At 36.3% G+C, this 16,677-nt stretch overlaps 1 long non-coding RNA gene across 2 annotated transcripts in view; it reads right to left on the reverse strand.

Moving 5' to 3' along the window:
• Positions 1-16,677, reverse strand: part of LOC118166991 — a 144,404-nt gene that overhangs the window by 21,562 nt on the left and 106,165 nt on the right. The window lies entirely within an intron of this gene.

A 16,677-nucleotide genomic window follows, 5' to 3' on the forward strand; every position in this document is an offset into this window, starting at 1 on the left:
ATCAAGTGTATTTTAAGTAGCCTTACTCTGATTTTTTTTTTTTTAAAAGTCCTTTCTTCAGTAAAATGATATTTTTTTAATTCCTCATATCATCTTCAATCAAAACACTTTATCATAAAGATCTTCTGGCTGGTAAAAATGCAGGGGAAGTGCAACAGCAAAAGGTTGATTAATAACAAAGAAACAAAAGAATTACAGCCTAATTTGAATATTATTCTTACTGAAATCATAAAGTAGTTTCATGAAAATATTTTGTAAACACTTTCACAATTATACTTCAACATTTCTACTCTTTTTTCATCTCGAAACTAAAATCAATTTATCTGATTGTACTATCTGCCCCTTCTTGTGGTAGCTGAGCAGGATACAGTGAGTAACATTTTGTGTCTATATACTTGCTGTGAAGTATATGAATGCTATACTAGGTCATCTCTGATACAGTGGCATCTGTAGATATGAAACATCTGGCATCATCTAGATATGAAAAGGTGTTTCCACTAAAATTTCTGCTCTGCCAATAGCAGAAAGGCATAGTTGCCTGAATGTTTAATCACATGCTTCATGTTTTGAACTGGAAAGTGCACCATTCATAGTCTAAGAAATTCTCAGAGCAATGAAATGTTGAACCTAATTTTTACATGCTTAAGATGTGTTGTTTTTCTGAAGTTATTTTGGTTGTGTGTTATTTAAATATCAAGTTCTTCACATCTTTCCCTTGTTTTACACAAATAGCTCAACACAAGAAAGGCCTTAGTCATAATTCCTTTTCAATTTAAAAAGAGAACACCATTTAAAAAAACTAGCCTTCAAGTAGATTTTAGACTCACACTTTTCTTTGTAAAGATAAGAAGATATTCCACTACTTCAGAAATACTCAGAGATTTTATTTCAATATTTATCAACAATAACAGTGGAATGGAATGTTTTGTTCTTCCTGGCAGTGAATAATTTAGCTTTTTATTGATCTCAGGCTTATTTTCAATATTTGATTTTAAAATACCACTCCAAAAATTACTTCTGCAACTTCATAAGACAAGAAGAAATAGTCTTAGACTAATTTTGAAAGAATACAAATGTAAAATAGAGTGTTAGGATAATTTTTGCTTTTTCTTCACCAGACTCCTTCAATAAACTAACTCAATTTCTTCAAACCTGTGATAAAATTTTAATATGGTGGTTTGAAAAGAAAAAAGGAAAACAGACTACATATAATTTCTATTCTTTTCAGATTCAGATTAATTGTAAAATCATAGTTCTTTTACAGTATCACCACATCATAATTCAGCTTTTTTATCATTCCTTTGTGTGCCCTATATGGCAAAATTATAACACTGTATATTGAATAGAACAGTTTGAAGATTTGCTAAGGTACTTGCTATTATGTCAAATCATTTCTCTCACTCAGAAATATCCTACAAGCAGCTTATTTTACAATGCCCATACAAATCGCATACATTAGAATTTAAAAAGGAATGAAGAAAAAAGCCCACAAACAAATGATTATTTCTAGACTTCCTTAAGTCTGAGAGTAATTCTATCATTTAGCACTTCAATTGTAAATATCGTGTTGCAGTATACAATAAATTGTCATTGTAATGGTGTTCTGCTTCCAGAACACGAAAGTAGATGTACTTGAAAAATCTTTATTTTCAGGTGGAGTAGCATTACCCATCTCACATACTATGTTCTTTACACAGTAGGAGCTAAAAAAAAAAAATAGCAAAACTTGGTACATGTTTCACAAGGACCATGTGGAATGCACCTATGAGTTTAAAAAAAAAAGGGGGGGGGGGGGGAGGGGGAAAAGAGGCTCTTTCTCTGACTACAGAAAACCAGACATGGCAAATTATTAAGGAGGTTTATCCTACTTCTATGCAGATTATTTGTACATTAACTGGTCAAACGAAGAAACCCATTTCAGACTCCTTTATGACTGTCACTGCTAAACATGTGCAGTTCCCAGAAAGGGGGAAGTTTGCAGACACGGACTAAATTTGAAGGAGAGTTAGTGTGGGATTCATATGATTGGACTGATTCCTTACAGGGCTATCTTTTAAGTGCTTTTCTTCTCGGATCTTATATAAAGTTTAAAAACATATATTGAGACAATTCCAAGACCTCTACATCTTCGGAAACGCAGCAACTGATTCATGATGATGTTTCTTCAGAAACAAACAATCACTGCACCTTTTTTTTTTTTAAAAAAAAAAAAAAAAGCACAGCAACACTTCAGTGAAGAAATATGATAATTATTCAAATTAATTTTATAGAGCAAGTTAAAAAAAAAAGTTACTTAAAAAAAAAAAAGTTATCAATCAGAACATAAAGGGGAAATACACCAATCAGAACATATAGGGAAAATACACCCCTATAAAATCAAAAACATTTTGACAAACAGCAGGAAAATACCAAATCATTTCCACACTCTAACTGAAATTCTTTCAGTGTTGTCAAAGATCAGCTTACGACACAAAGGTTCAAAAGTGACTCTCACAAAATATCTGGCTTGTAAATACTGAAGCAAACTTGGACTACTTAGAAGAAAAGCCAAAACAGAAGTTTTGAAAGTGAATAGAAGCCTGCTGTCAAGTACAACTAAAATCTAGTAAAATGAGATAAAATCAGATCATTACAATGTACTTGTGCAGGTAAATCTTATTAATTACTATCATACCAATCCTTTGGATCCTAAAGTATTACAAGTATTTGACCCTCTAGCTTAAAAGAGAAAACCCTCTAGCTTCAGTTACGGAAATAATAAAATTGTTTATATGTTTTTCTACATATAGTATTTGTTATGTTGTTGGAAGTCTGATGATGTCTATTTATATGGTTCATAACTGGTTACTACTGAGGTTCAATAAGCATAGAAATTATACAAGAGCGGTCAGAATAAATCTCTAGATGCCTTTTTATGAACAGTATTTTAGTACAATAGACATGAAGGACTTCAATCTATAAGTAGGCCGCCTCTGTATCACAAGTAGGAGCTTGAGACAAGTAGAAGCAAGAGCAGTACGCAGGGAATCACGTTGCTCCACACACTAGTCAAACTTTAGCAGAGTAAGTAAGTACATGCAAAGCAAATATCACGCTGATTCTTTTTTAAAATACAACTCTGAGTGAGGAAGAGACATCCAGAAATACAACCGGATCCAGAAGTTGGAACGTGGCAGAGGCAGCTATAAGTGATGCATCTGTGCTTAAGTGCATCTAAATTTGTTAACAATTGAAGGAAAGAAAAGAAAAATCTAAACAATGAAAAAGTTGTTTTATACTTATTAAATACAACTTCCCAGCCATGACTGCAAAAAGTTCTTAACTTCTTCCACAGCGTTATTTACCCAGACTTAATAAACAAAACACACAGGCACACGTTTTCAGACTGCAATCAACCATGAGAAAAAGACCTGAATTTCAAAAACTAAACAAGTCTTTCCAAATTTGCATGGATAGTTTTGAGATTTATTATACCAGTGTAGATGCAATATGCTATTCCAGTTTATAAATGCCTGTGACCTTTTAGGATCTTGTTTTTTGAGATTCTTACCTGTGCTTGCTTACTTACTAAATTGTGAGCAGTTTTGTTGCATTAGGTATAAATTGAGCTCAGCTTCCTGACTTCTGTGGAACCTGACAGTTGGTATCAATCAAAAGCCATGGACTGGAATGAAAATTTGCATAGTACACAAAGGTGAACAATAAGCTCTTAGAATGTAGTGTTTAGTTTTCCCTAAACCCAGGACACAGCTTCCAAAAGTAGCTGTTCAAACTATACAACCTAAAATTATCATTTTAGCCAATGACCCTTGTATATGACTTCAGAAATTTAACATTGTTTGATGAGGTCCTACTTAGACAAATCAAGTTGCCAAAATTCAGAAAGGGGATAATCATTAACTGAAGATCTCATGCTGTCTTGAGACAAAATCATTGATTACTTAAGGTGGCAAACACCTGTCTGAGTAACTGCATACAGTGTAGTAATAAATATAACCCTATTCTATAGAATAGGTTCATGTGTGGAGTCTTCTTAGGTATTACTTAAGTATTATATCTCATAGGATATACTTTGGTTAGTAAATCTACATGTTTATCTGAAGCCTGACAAACTGTTGCTGTATTTTAATTGACAGCAATCACAGCTAAAGGTGATCTGAATAATTAGTTGAGAATTGGAGCAGTAATTAATGGAAACAAAGAACCGTGGAATGATCATAGATAAATAAAATAGTCATTTTCTGGTAGAGAGTGCCAAAGATTCTTAAGGAGAGTTTAAATTAATTGAAATTGCTTTATGAAAAATGCAGTATGGATATATCATTACACTCCATTAATGCTTATCATTTATAATCATAATAAAGTTTACTACTTGAAGTTATGTAAAATAATATTGTATTTGATACATCATCATGAAGATTTAGGGCCAAACTATTTCAGATAACTATTCTTACCAGCAGGAGCATTAAGCTTCTTTGATAGTAAAGTAACTGCCTTCAAGGACTTATAGTTCTGCCTTGTCCCTATTGGAGGAAAACAATATATACTCCTGCCTTTACTACAAACACTTATGTGAGTATAATCCATGAATAATGCACAAAGCATGCTATCATTAGTGTGTAAACCCCATTCTTATGGTCTTTTCCTTTTGAAAATAGCATCTGAAGAGGATGTATCTTCACTTCTCTACTTCTAAAGCTTCACCAACACAGAAGCCCCTGCAGTTCTCTATGCAAAGGTAACATGTTGTTCATATGGATTACACAGGTCTTGGTGCCCACATTCTCTGCTTTTGCAAAGTGATTGCTTATAGTGCCAGATTAGAGAATGAAAAAATATACTGGACATTAAATTTCTTTAATGAAGATACAAAGGAGAACTGAATGAGAAATGAATACACTGAATCATCTGCATTCTCCAAGAAATATTGCTAAGACTATTAGGGGCCTTGGCAACAGTTAGTGAAGAAGTGCATGAATGGACAACCAACAAGATATTTTTTTTCCCTCCTCTATATGTACTTAATCGTGATGCTTGCTTAATGCCCATCCCTGAATGCTCCTGAATATTCCTGGATCAGCCACATATGGTAGACCAGGATTATAGAGAGATTGCAATATTAAACCATTTTGTTAGATGAAGAAGCAAATGGATATATCCAGCAACACATAACACAAGATATTGATTTGATTGCAGCTCTCAAAAGGGAGAAAAATCTTAGCATTAGCAGTTTTGTTGGGCTGATGTTGACTCCAACCACAACTTTCAAAAAAAAAAACAAGTGTTCCCACCCATCAAGGATGGTAGCAATACCTTAGGGAAAAACAAAAGATTTGGCAACAGTACAGTTTGCCAAATTTCACTCATTTTTTATATAGAATTGGAAAATACAAATTAAGGAATATTTTGTGTACCTTCTGTTGTGATTTAACCTGGCTGGCAGCTAAACACCACAAAGCCGTTTGCTCACCCTCCACCATCCACGCTCCCCCCTCCCTCTCTGGGATGGGGGAGAGAAACGAGAAAGTGAAGCCTGTGAGTTGAGATAAAGACAGTTTATTAAGGTAAGAAATAATAATAATAATAACGTGTACAAAACCAGTGATGCACTATGCAATTGCTCACCACCTGCTGACTGATGCCCAGCCTATCCCTGTGCAGCTGGCCCCCCACCCCGGCTAGCCACCCCTATGCATTGTTTAGCATGCCGTCAGATGGTATGGAATACCCCTTTGGCCAGTTTGGGTCAGCTGTCCTGGGTCTGTCCCCTCCCAGCTCTTGCTGCACCCCCAGCCTGTCCACTGGCAGGACAGAGCGAGAAACTGAAAAGTCCTTGGCTTAGTGTAAGCACTGCTCTGCAACAATTAAAACATCAGCATGTTATCAGCACTCTTCTCATCCTAATCCAAAACATAGCACTCTACCAGCTACTAGGAGGAAAAATAACTGTCCTAACTGAAAACAGGACACCTTCAAAAAAGGGGATGTGGGATTTGAAAACACATGACAAGTGGTATAATTTTCTGTGGGACAAGTGGCAATCCCATCTGAGATACAGCTGTCATGATCTGACCGTGGGGCAGGATCAGATCACATTTCCATTGTCCTTGGTAATACAGTTCACACAGTGTTCAAGTGCATATTTTAGAGTAGTAATTACTACTTTGATTATCTAATAAGAACGCTTCCTGTAGCCTTCAAAGAAAGTAAAGCTATTGAAAATATTTAATTCAATGAACTGGATTTAACCTGATCTCATTCTAGTGACATTGTTTGCAGATGATTAAGTACTCTGGGAAAAGAAATTAAACAAGATTTGCATATGAAAAGGAAATCTAAGATGCTTCCAAAGTTCAGAAACGATTTGATTCATAGAACTTTTGAGGCAAGAAGGGACTATCTAATATGACCTGTTGTATGACTTATACAAGACATGATCTGTATACGGATCCTTTTTGTGATTCAACAAGCTTATATTCAGACATGCCTTTAGACATGTAAACTTTAACTATGTTGAGTTCATAAGTCTGAAAAAATGTATCTTGAATTTCCAAAGGGAATGTTATTTCTAGGAGATTCTGGCATTACTATTAGTCATTTTGAATAGAAATCCTGCAATATAAACTTCTGGTAATTTTATCTGCTTTTCTGTCACAGGCTACAGATGTATCAGTTGTGTATCAGTTGTAAAGATGAAAAAAAAAAAAAGAAAAAAAAAGATTGCAAATTCTTTCAAATGTTTCCAGACATCATAATTCCTGCAAATTCTTTCATACTGCATCTGACAGTAAAACTACTTTCTAAAATGAAACTACACTACTTGAGTATAACTATAATAATTTAGTTCCTAATGTATTTACAGACCTCATTCAGGCCCTTCATTCTGACAATGCCACATCTTGATGTCCAATGTTAAATATAATAACTTCACATTATTTAGATTTCTACTGCTGCACAATGTAAGAGGTTGCAGGCTGTTTCCTTGAACAAATGGTTTTTTTTCAAATCTGATATAATTTCACTGTCATCATTTTTAGACATTAGCCTTACATTCTCCAGGAGTGGGATGTCTAACCACCAGAAAAAGACAGACACGAATCATTACTAATAGGACAAAGATTTTTTTTTTTTTTTTCAACTGTATCTGGTTTTGTCTTGTCATTGCAACAAGACACGCCACTTTTCTCTTACCCCCTTCATTCACTTGAAATTTTTCCTCTAAACTAGTAGTTTCTGCTTGCTAGTGCACTTTTCTTTTTTCCCCCTCAGGAGAACAGCAACCAAAAGGCAATAACAAAATTTTGTAAAGTATCACTACTCTTGCTCCTATTGTGATACGTTAGTGCCCAATTGAAACAAAGCAACAACTACCTCTCTTTCAATATCTCATCTTTCAGATACTTAAAAAGGAATATATTTCAGACCTTAGACATTTTCTGGATACAGCTAGTAGCACTGCCATGCAACAATCCACTACCAGAGACATAGCACTATTTCAGCTCCTTTGAATCCAATCAATGGATATGCCCAACAGCACAGTTTCCCTAGGGACAGGATTTTCACTAATGAGCAGGAACACTGGTGATTCTGTGTCACTTTTTTTTCTGGGCCTCTGTTGCAGAGAACACAAGAAAAAAAAAAAAAAAAAAGACAGATCTGTGATGTCCTTAAGTCCCAGCAATTCCTATTTGCCAATAAGCAGCATTAGGGCAATAAGCTTTAATTTTATCTGAATTGTGAAGCAAATCAGACTGGTCAATGGCCAATTTTAGAACAAGAGGAGCGTGAGAGTAGCTAAAAGCTAGCTGGCTCCATCATAGTATTTTGCACTGTGCTAAACCAGAAGACTTGGTGTGCAGCTATAAAAGGGAACCAAATGTTTTAAAATTTCCACTAAGACATAATACATAAGAAAAAAAAAAAAAAAATCAGTATTAACTAAACAGAAAGATCCCCAGGCTCTATTAGAAGGTTAAATGCAACTGATAACATTTTAAATTATTAGATGTATCTATGGTGCTTCTAACTTTTAGATATTATTTGTCTATGGTTTTAGGAGGTTAGGATTAAAAAGACACCAAAATTAACTCTATTTCACTGTGGAAAGTCTTGCTGGAAGATGATTGGGTGAGAAACAATTGACTTATTACAGAGCTTGAAAGAGGGAAAGCTTGTCATTATTACTAGCTTGCCAAAGTTTGTGGACTTGCCAGTGTCTACAGGCAATCAATTCTGATCCAATTTAAACCCAATTCATATCAATATAAAGTTATTTCTTCCTCATAAACTAAATAAATGGAATCTTGAACTAAATTAGCAAAAGTATCCATATAGGAATTCACAGTTTTAACCAAATGAACTCTGAAATTATTATCAACAAAAGCAATGCAGCCCATGTGAAATCAAGAAATAACAGTATATTGATGAATAGTAATATTCAATGCTGTATAGGTAGAGACTTATTTGATCAGCTTGCATTTGATCTGATGTATTTTCAAATATGTGATAGAAGACCTAAATGCTACCCCTCTCTTCTTTGAAGCAGGTTTGCAAAACTCATTGACACTGATGAGAACAGCAGTAAGCCTTTGCTATTGATAACTTCTGCCTATACATGTCCACAGGTAGGCTCCCAGTAACCTAATGTAAACCTGGATTCTGAGACTAACTGGCTAAATAATGGATGAACTGTGACACACAAACTGTGTTTATCCACAGTGATACCTCTGAAATTTATCTGTAACAGAATTAGGCTGTAAAAGTCTAATTGCATTAGGGGTGACTATTGCTTATTGCGCTGAATTCTTACAAAAGTTATCAATCCAGTCCTCACACTCCTGCTCTGGATTTCATCATATATCAAGGCTTGCAATCTCCAGGGAATCAACACAGATGATGGAATGGTGCAGTATTGTCCTCTCATTACAAAATTTCCATCCCAGAGGGCTTGGCAGTAACACTTCTCCAGGTCCTGCTGTCAGATAGGAGCTTCATTTGAATTACTTCCATGCCAGGGTCCTGGACACCTTCCTGACCTTCTTGCCTACACATAATGTCCTCTCCAGACTTTTGTTCTCACTATACTTCACCCCACTGAAGCATAATGGGGACAGCTGTCTTCACCGTTAATGAGACAGGATGAACAGATGCAGGTGAAAGAGCCACTTGCTGTATGACTAGTAGTCTAAGTTCAAAACAGAGACACAGAAATTACAGTATGCTCCAGTATGTGGTAGATGCTCACAGCAGTTACTTCTCATGCCCTTAGGTCTTTGTGAGTAAATCTACATTAGAGTGCATCAAGCCAATTGTTCTCATTGCTGAGCATGAATTTCTTGGTGCTTTAATTAATTCACCCACAGCATGAGCACCACTGTGTTTGAGGCACACTCATTCTTGAAGAGCTTGGGCAGATAATTACTATCATGAAATAAAGACTAATGGACTGATAGAAAGAGTGGATTAGAAAAATGCAGGAAAACAGAGGTACAATTTTAGTGAGACCAGCACATTTAACTTAAACTCCTTCTGGCAGAAACAATCACTACAAAAACGTGTGTGTGTGTGTGTGTGTCTGTGTGTGTTGCATTTGTGGTGGGTGTCTGGGATGGAGTCACCTTTCCCTGCAGCAGCCCACACAGTGCTGTGCTCTGCACTCGTAGCTGGAACAGCACTGGTATCACTCCAGTGTTGTGTCTATTGCTGCATAGTGCTGGCACAACATCAGAACTCCTTCCAGGCCCCCAAGAGCCAGCAGGCTGGGGGTGGGCAATTGATGGGGAGGGGACATCACCAGGGCAGCTGACCTAAACCAACCAAAGGGATATTCCATAACACCTGATGTCACACTCAGCAATAAAAGGGGGCCTCTCCTGGGGGAGGGGCTCTCCTGAACAACCGGTACGCGTTTTGAGGCCCTGCTTCCCGGGACATGGCCGAACATCGCTCGTTGATGGGAAGTAGGGAATAACTTTTTTTTCCTTTCTCTCTGTGCTTCTGCGTGGCCTTGTTTCTTTTGTTTCTTTTTCTCCCCATTCCCCTTCCCTTTAATTAAATCATTCTCATCTCAAACCTCGAGCTCTTTGTGTTGTCTTTTCTCCCCCTTCCTCTTTGAGGAGGGGAGGAGTGAGAGCGCAATTGTGGTGGAGCTCGGCTGCCCACTCAAGTAAAACCATCACATATATACACATATATAAAATTATCTTCATTTCCCTCAGTCTCCCAGAGGCTTTCTGGGTTGAAAATATCTCTTTTTAGTTTTAAGTTTCACCTGAGGTTGTATTTTAAAAAGGCCTAGTAATATTTTTATTTGTTGGCTTAAAACACTTGGGGTAGAAGGAAAAAGAAAAAAACAGTTTTCATTTGCCTTTGTTCTTGAAAAGTTTATGTACTCCATGCAGCAAGATTAAAATGAAAAAAAAAAAAAATAAATCACAAAATATGTAGGCACTTCTCTGACTTGCACAATAAATGTGCTATTCCAGATAAATGGGAAATGTGTACAGTCTGTTAGAATACTTCTTAAATATGAATGTTCTTTGTTTGTTTTTCCCCCTTCTCTCTGAAATCTTCTATAGCAGGACACAGCCTTCATGCTAGTTTTTTGTGACATACCTGAAAGCTTTTGCTTCTCTGAATTTCATTATTTTTTTCTGAAGTCAGGCCAAAGGAATACAAGTTTTCTTGTGATGCTTTTTTCATATGTTAGGAATGTGACCGCACTTGTAATTCATACAACTAGTATGTTTTGGGGTGCATTTTTCAAATAGAAAGATAAGGTTAATACAGCACTGCATTTAAAACAACAAAAACAAAGAGAAGTCCATTCATACACTTAGCGCAAAAGTTGCTGGTTAAAGCCAAGCAGAAATTTATGCACATTTGGTTAAAGATTTTGGTCAAATCTTTCATGTAGAACAAAGCTACTCATAAAAACCGAAAAAGTCAAAATAAACCTGAATTAGATAAATATTACAGAGACCATTATCAAGAAACACAACCGTAAGGTATATCAACATTTTAACTCACAGCATTATTTCAGTCAAATCTATTTAGACTCAACAGTAGAAAGCTGTGAAAAAAAGAAATGACATCTTTGATCTCAGATTCAGATCAAGCACTTGAATGCTGTAAATCTTAGACATCTAATAACTATCAAACATCTAACAAAAATGTAACTAATATGAATATCTATAATCTAATATAAACATCTAAACATATAACTATCAGACATCTAATAACGATATAACTATAGATAATAACTATCAGAATATTAAAAGGTATCATCTACTTATTCTATGTTTTCCACTTTGTACAGAAAAATATTTACTGAATGCATGATTGCAGGCCAGCTACTGGGACCTCATCTGGAATGTGCTAATTGGAAGGGAATGCGTATACAAGCATCCCAAAACCCAGATGATTGCCTTGATCAGCAGGCTATGTAATTAGGGACCTATTTCTGGGTTTTCATGAAAATTTGGAACTTAGTGGTGCAGTGTTCTCTCCAATCAAGAACAAAAATAAATGTGGAAAATATTGTATTACATGTGGAATTCTTGTTTTCCAGCCAAATCTACATTTGCTTTACTGTTGTTAGCAAAACCTTTACTTCCCTTGAAAAATACTTTTCCTTCACTTTGAAGGAGTTAGGGTAACGTTTTCACACTCACCAATATCCTATAGAAATCCAGAAGTTCATTGGAGAATGGGGGGGAGAGAGGGAGAGAGGGAGAGAGAGAGAGAGAGAGAGAGAGAGAGAGAGAGAGAGAGAGAGAGAGAATAGGCACAAACTAACCAAACCTATCATGAGATTTTAAAGGCACATCTATACAAAAGGGAATAAACAAACCTTTCAGTGTGGTGGATCCTTAAAAGGTTTGCCACCTCTGTTTCACATTGGCAAACTCATATGGGTCTCTTTCCTCTGTTCAGTGCTACAGCAAAATCCCAAATAAATTTCTAATTTAAGGAAGAGTTAGTGTCAGATGCCAATCAACACAAGTTCTGCTTTACCATCTACCAAATTTATTCTCTAATAGAGCCACAGCTGTAGTTTTCCTGCTTGCTTTATTTTGTATTTTTTCTGACGCTGTTGCAACTTGGTTTTACGCACTTCTTTACAATCCTCTGTAAAGCTGTTGCAGTCTGTTCACATACTGCAGAGCACACATGCAATACCATGGGTTCTGTTGGTGTTCCAGAGCTATTTGTTACTGTCATCATTTCAACACTCTGTGGTATTACTCCAGGCTGTCAAGTATTGTTTTTCATGTGCATAAATTTTATGCCTAAAGACACATTTTATTTAATAAAATGACTGTAAAAATAATACCTTACATTTATTTACATATCCCTTTTCATCCAAGTGTCTAAAAATACTTTATGAACATTTTAATATTTGATATAATGCTACAGATTGTTCTCCGTGCCACTGAAAAAAAACCACTACTTTTAGCATGCAACATATCTGCTTAACAAGGCAGAGCAGCACTGCACCATTTTGAATGTCTGTATGACTACGTCTGTTAGACAAAACAGCACCACAGTCATGCAAGTGCAGAAGCACAGAAGGGTGACATTAGGAGGGAACAATATGGATCAATTTGCTGCTCATATGGGTAAATTTAAAGGGAAATCAGAGGCACTGACTTGACAAACAAGAAAAAACATCCAAGGTCTGTGGAAGAAGCAGATGAGTTGCTTAGCAAAAGAAAAAAAAAAAAAAAAAGTTAAAACCATTTTTCTATTCAATTCTATTCACTTCCATGGCCAAACAAACAGTTTACCCTAACAGTTTAGGGTGAGCGTACTGCTTCCTACTTCGACATAACCAGACTCACTCATTAGACATACTTTGATTTAGACATTGAATCAATTCAACAATGACACAACCTGGGTATCAGTATTTCTCAAGAAGTGCTGTAGTCAAGACCAGAAAGGGAAGGGATAAGAGAAGACGTCATGTTATTTCCACAAGATATTAAAACACCATGCAGCAAAGTCAAGATTGTCTATGCTCCTCATCACCTACAGTTATAATATGAGCTACTTCATGGGAGTGTCTGTGGTTCAAAGAAAGGGCTCTGATTGCTACCTGCACAGTGCCACACTGTGCCCTTGAAGGCAAAACGGGAAAGCAGCAATACTTTGTAAGCTTAATTGTAAAATTAATTTATGATGCTTTCTACCTAAACTCCTCTCTACCTAACAAATAGAGAAGAAAAATGTACTTTTCTAGATGTGTCCAACAAGAACCCTCAGAGTTCTATATATACATCAAGGGCATCACATGACACTAAGTTTGTCTGAATCTGTTTTTGTTGGAAAAGGCTGTTATTGTATTGGCCCTGTTCTTATCTCTTGAAGACAGTAGCCCAAATTCTTCCCTGTTACACAAGTCCAATCTCACATTGATTTCAATGGGTTTCAGTGGAATAACTGAAAACAGAATTTGGCCCCTAATCTCTGACTTTATCATATAACTAGTAAGTGCTTGGCTGAGATTAGATTTAAAGATAGCCCAGGGGGATAATTCAAGGACTCGAGAACCTTTGCTGATGCCAAAGTATTCTGCCTTTGGGGAAAACGTAAAACAAACCAAAGTATATTAATAACACTATATTCCTTGAATGAAAGGAAACTTCACTAAAATGTTAAATAGTGGTTTTCACTCTCCTTCAGTAAGAAAAATAAGAGGGGATATTTATGTTCTAGAAGATAACTCAGCATTTCCTTTTCTAATGTTTTATTTTAAATATTGATATGCAGTTATGCTATGTGTTAATGAAGTGAATCCTATTTATTTTTTTTACCTCTATGAATAATATAATTGGAAAGAGAAAGTACTTTCATATGCATTTGTCTATGACAGTTTTCTTTTGACTTCGAGTTAGTCACCTAAATACCTGGATATAGTTTGTGTTACAAGCCTGTGCTTCTGTTACAAGCTCTGTGCTTCAAGTTAATCAATGAGATAAGTAATGAGACTTTTTGGAAGTTTGAGTTGTTGAGTACTTAAACACAAGGCAGACTCTTACAGCCCAGGGATCTTCAACATTTGCAGTGACTATAAATTTAAATGCTTTCTGATGATTGAGGAGGTGGCTTTTATAGTCGCTTCCCCCCCCCCCCCCCCCCCACTTACCTGTCTTCTTTGTTGAACTGGACTCAGATTTTCAAGTTAACAAGACTCAATCCACAAAAACAGAAGTCACCAAGTAGAAATGACTTGATTGGACTTCACAGCAATGCTGCTGCTTGCTGCTGACTTTGTGGAGACACACATACCACTATTAATACTTCGGAAAAAAAAAAAAAAAAAGGTAAAACACTGACTCTGAATTATTTAGTCATACGCTACACTAGTTTATATCACTAAATACTATGAGGTCAGAAATCAACATGTGATTTCTATTTAGCTGCAATGAACAGAAAAGAAAGAACATGGCTACATTTCCAGATTTTAGCACTATCTGCTGCAACTGCTAAGCTGAAAAACACGTTCATGTAGTAAACCAACAAGGCCTTGCCCAAGTAACTTAGAACCCTTAATATAACGGTAACTGGGAAATTAAATGCAGGTTCTTATTTCACAGTCATTTTTCTAATAAAATTTTATTTGAAGGCCAAAAGAAATAGAGAAGACAATGAAAGCACAGGGTCAGCGAGTTAAGATAGGTCCCTAGTAACAGATCACTCATGGCCACCCTTGAAAGCTTTTGTGTAGCAGTTATTAGTCTAAATTATATTCCTGGGAAGAAAAAATAAAAATAAAAATCTATCCCAGACTTAGGTGGCAGTGGAAATGTACTTTATGATCAATATAATTGGAAGCTTTGATCCTGTAGAAGCCACTGCCCTAGTCATCTAACTGCTCTCCAGAGACAGAAAGGACCAGGGCTCAAGAAAGAACCCACCAGCAGAAGGCCTCATGCTCCCCCCACCTAATTCACCTCAGGCTATATACATCAGGCCTGATACACATTTAATTAGCAAGCAGCTGTGGCTGTTAAAAATGCTACGGACTAACTTGTTTGTTACTGCCCCTCTGCCAGAGGTTATCATCTTCTCAGGAGGATGTTTCAAAGCTGCTTTATAATTGAACAATTTAGTTTAAGCCCATCATCACTGGCAGCACAAGGTGGGCCCGCAGACTTTGCATTCAAGGTAATGCCCTGACTGCAGTGAAAACAGCAGCCCCCAGAGCAGTGACAAGATGATACTGGTAGAGTTTTCATGCACCATAAATACCAATGAAGCAAAAGTCAGCAACCTACAGCTCCAGTAGTCTCTGTTGCCATCTTAAGTTGTGCTATTGTAAGCTGAAAATGAAGGCATACCATGTCTACCACTCTCCCTGCCACTCCCCCCCTCTTCCCTTGACCCTTCCTTCTTTCTCCTCCAAGCTGAGATCTACACAGTTAGAACCAGAAATGGCTATTCAATATCACATAGAGGGGGGAACATTTCTGCATCACTCTGAATTTCCTTAGAGATCTCCTAGAAATGCAACAAAGGTACCATCTACCTTATGCTATGTCTTGATTTTTTTTTTCTCTGCTATGATTTCTATTGGTTTTCTTAGCTAGCTGGTTGAAAAGCATAATAAATCTACTTATTTTAAAATGGTGTGGTGCGAACTCTGAAAGCTATTCCTAAAAAAACAATTTCCACAATAAAATGAAGCCATTCCAGCTTATCCCTGTATGCAACATCAGACTTGTTGCACAATTACAGGGAACTATACTCTGCCAACACTGTTAAATTGAGGACCTCTCGTTTTCTGGCTCTGCTACTCTTGGACAGCTTAGGCTCCCATTGCTTTGCCTCCATCTGTGCTAACAACAGAATCCTTTTTGATTAAAATGTTACTGAGTTATATTGTGAAAGCTCACTTGAACTGTGCACTTTCCTCAGTTTGCAATGTTTCCCCCCATTTGGATGCAAGATATAAGTGTTTGATAGCTACACCTCTAGCCTGATGTCTTTCAATGAGAGGGAATGAACTAGGTCTTCTAGTTAACATGCAGTTTTTCAAGGAAGAGGAAACTTGAACTGTGGCATAGGTTTTCACTATTGTGCGCACATGTATGTGCATATATGTTTTTGTTGCTCTTTATTTTAGTAAGGTAGATTAGTTAGCAAACAGGTCTGAATGTCTAGAAGAAATGCAAATGGGAAATATCGACACATGGGGAAAGAAAGCAGAACTTTCTGAAATAAAGTCACAGTGAAGATCTGCTTAAATGAGACGCAAAAGGAACAATAATCAAGTAAAAATTGAGGTCTTAAACACTGAAATGGCTATATTTCATGAAGAAATCTCAGGATACTTTGGTCTTCACATAAATCTTACTTTAAAAGAAAAAAAAAAAAAAGAAATCTATAACATAAGTCAGGAGTTCTTGTTTTCCTGGGTTCTCAGTGAGACTGGCCACTGCATGGACATTTGACTTTTGAAGGGAAATATGCATTCTGCAAAGCCACATTTAGCTATGTTTCACAGCAGGTAAAGAACAACACACACACACACACACAAAAAAAAAAAAAAACAGCACCTTTATATCACAGCACAGACTACAAGGTTTGTTTCCCAATTAAAGGAAGAAGGATAAAAATGTAACATATTGAAGTAGGAATTAATAAGGAAATTACCAAAGGAAATTAAGATGAATT

The sequence above is a fragment of the Oxyura jamaicensis genome, chromosome 4 (genome assembly GCF_011077185.1).
Source record: "Oxyura jamaicensis isolate SHBP4307 breed ruddy duck chromosome 4, BPBGC_Ojam_1.0, whole genome shotgun sequence".
Taxonomy (NCBI): domain Eukaryota; kingdom Metazoa; phylum Chordata; class Aves; order Anseriformes; family Anatidae; genus Oxyura; species Oxyura jamaicensis.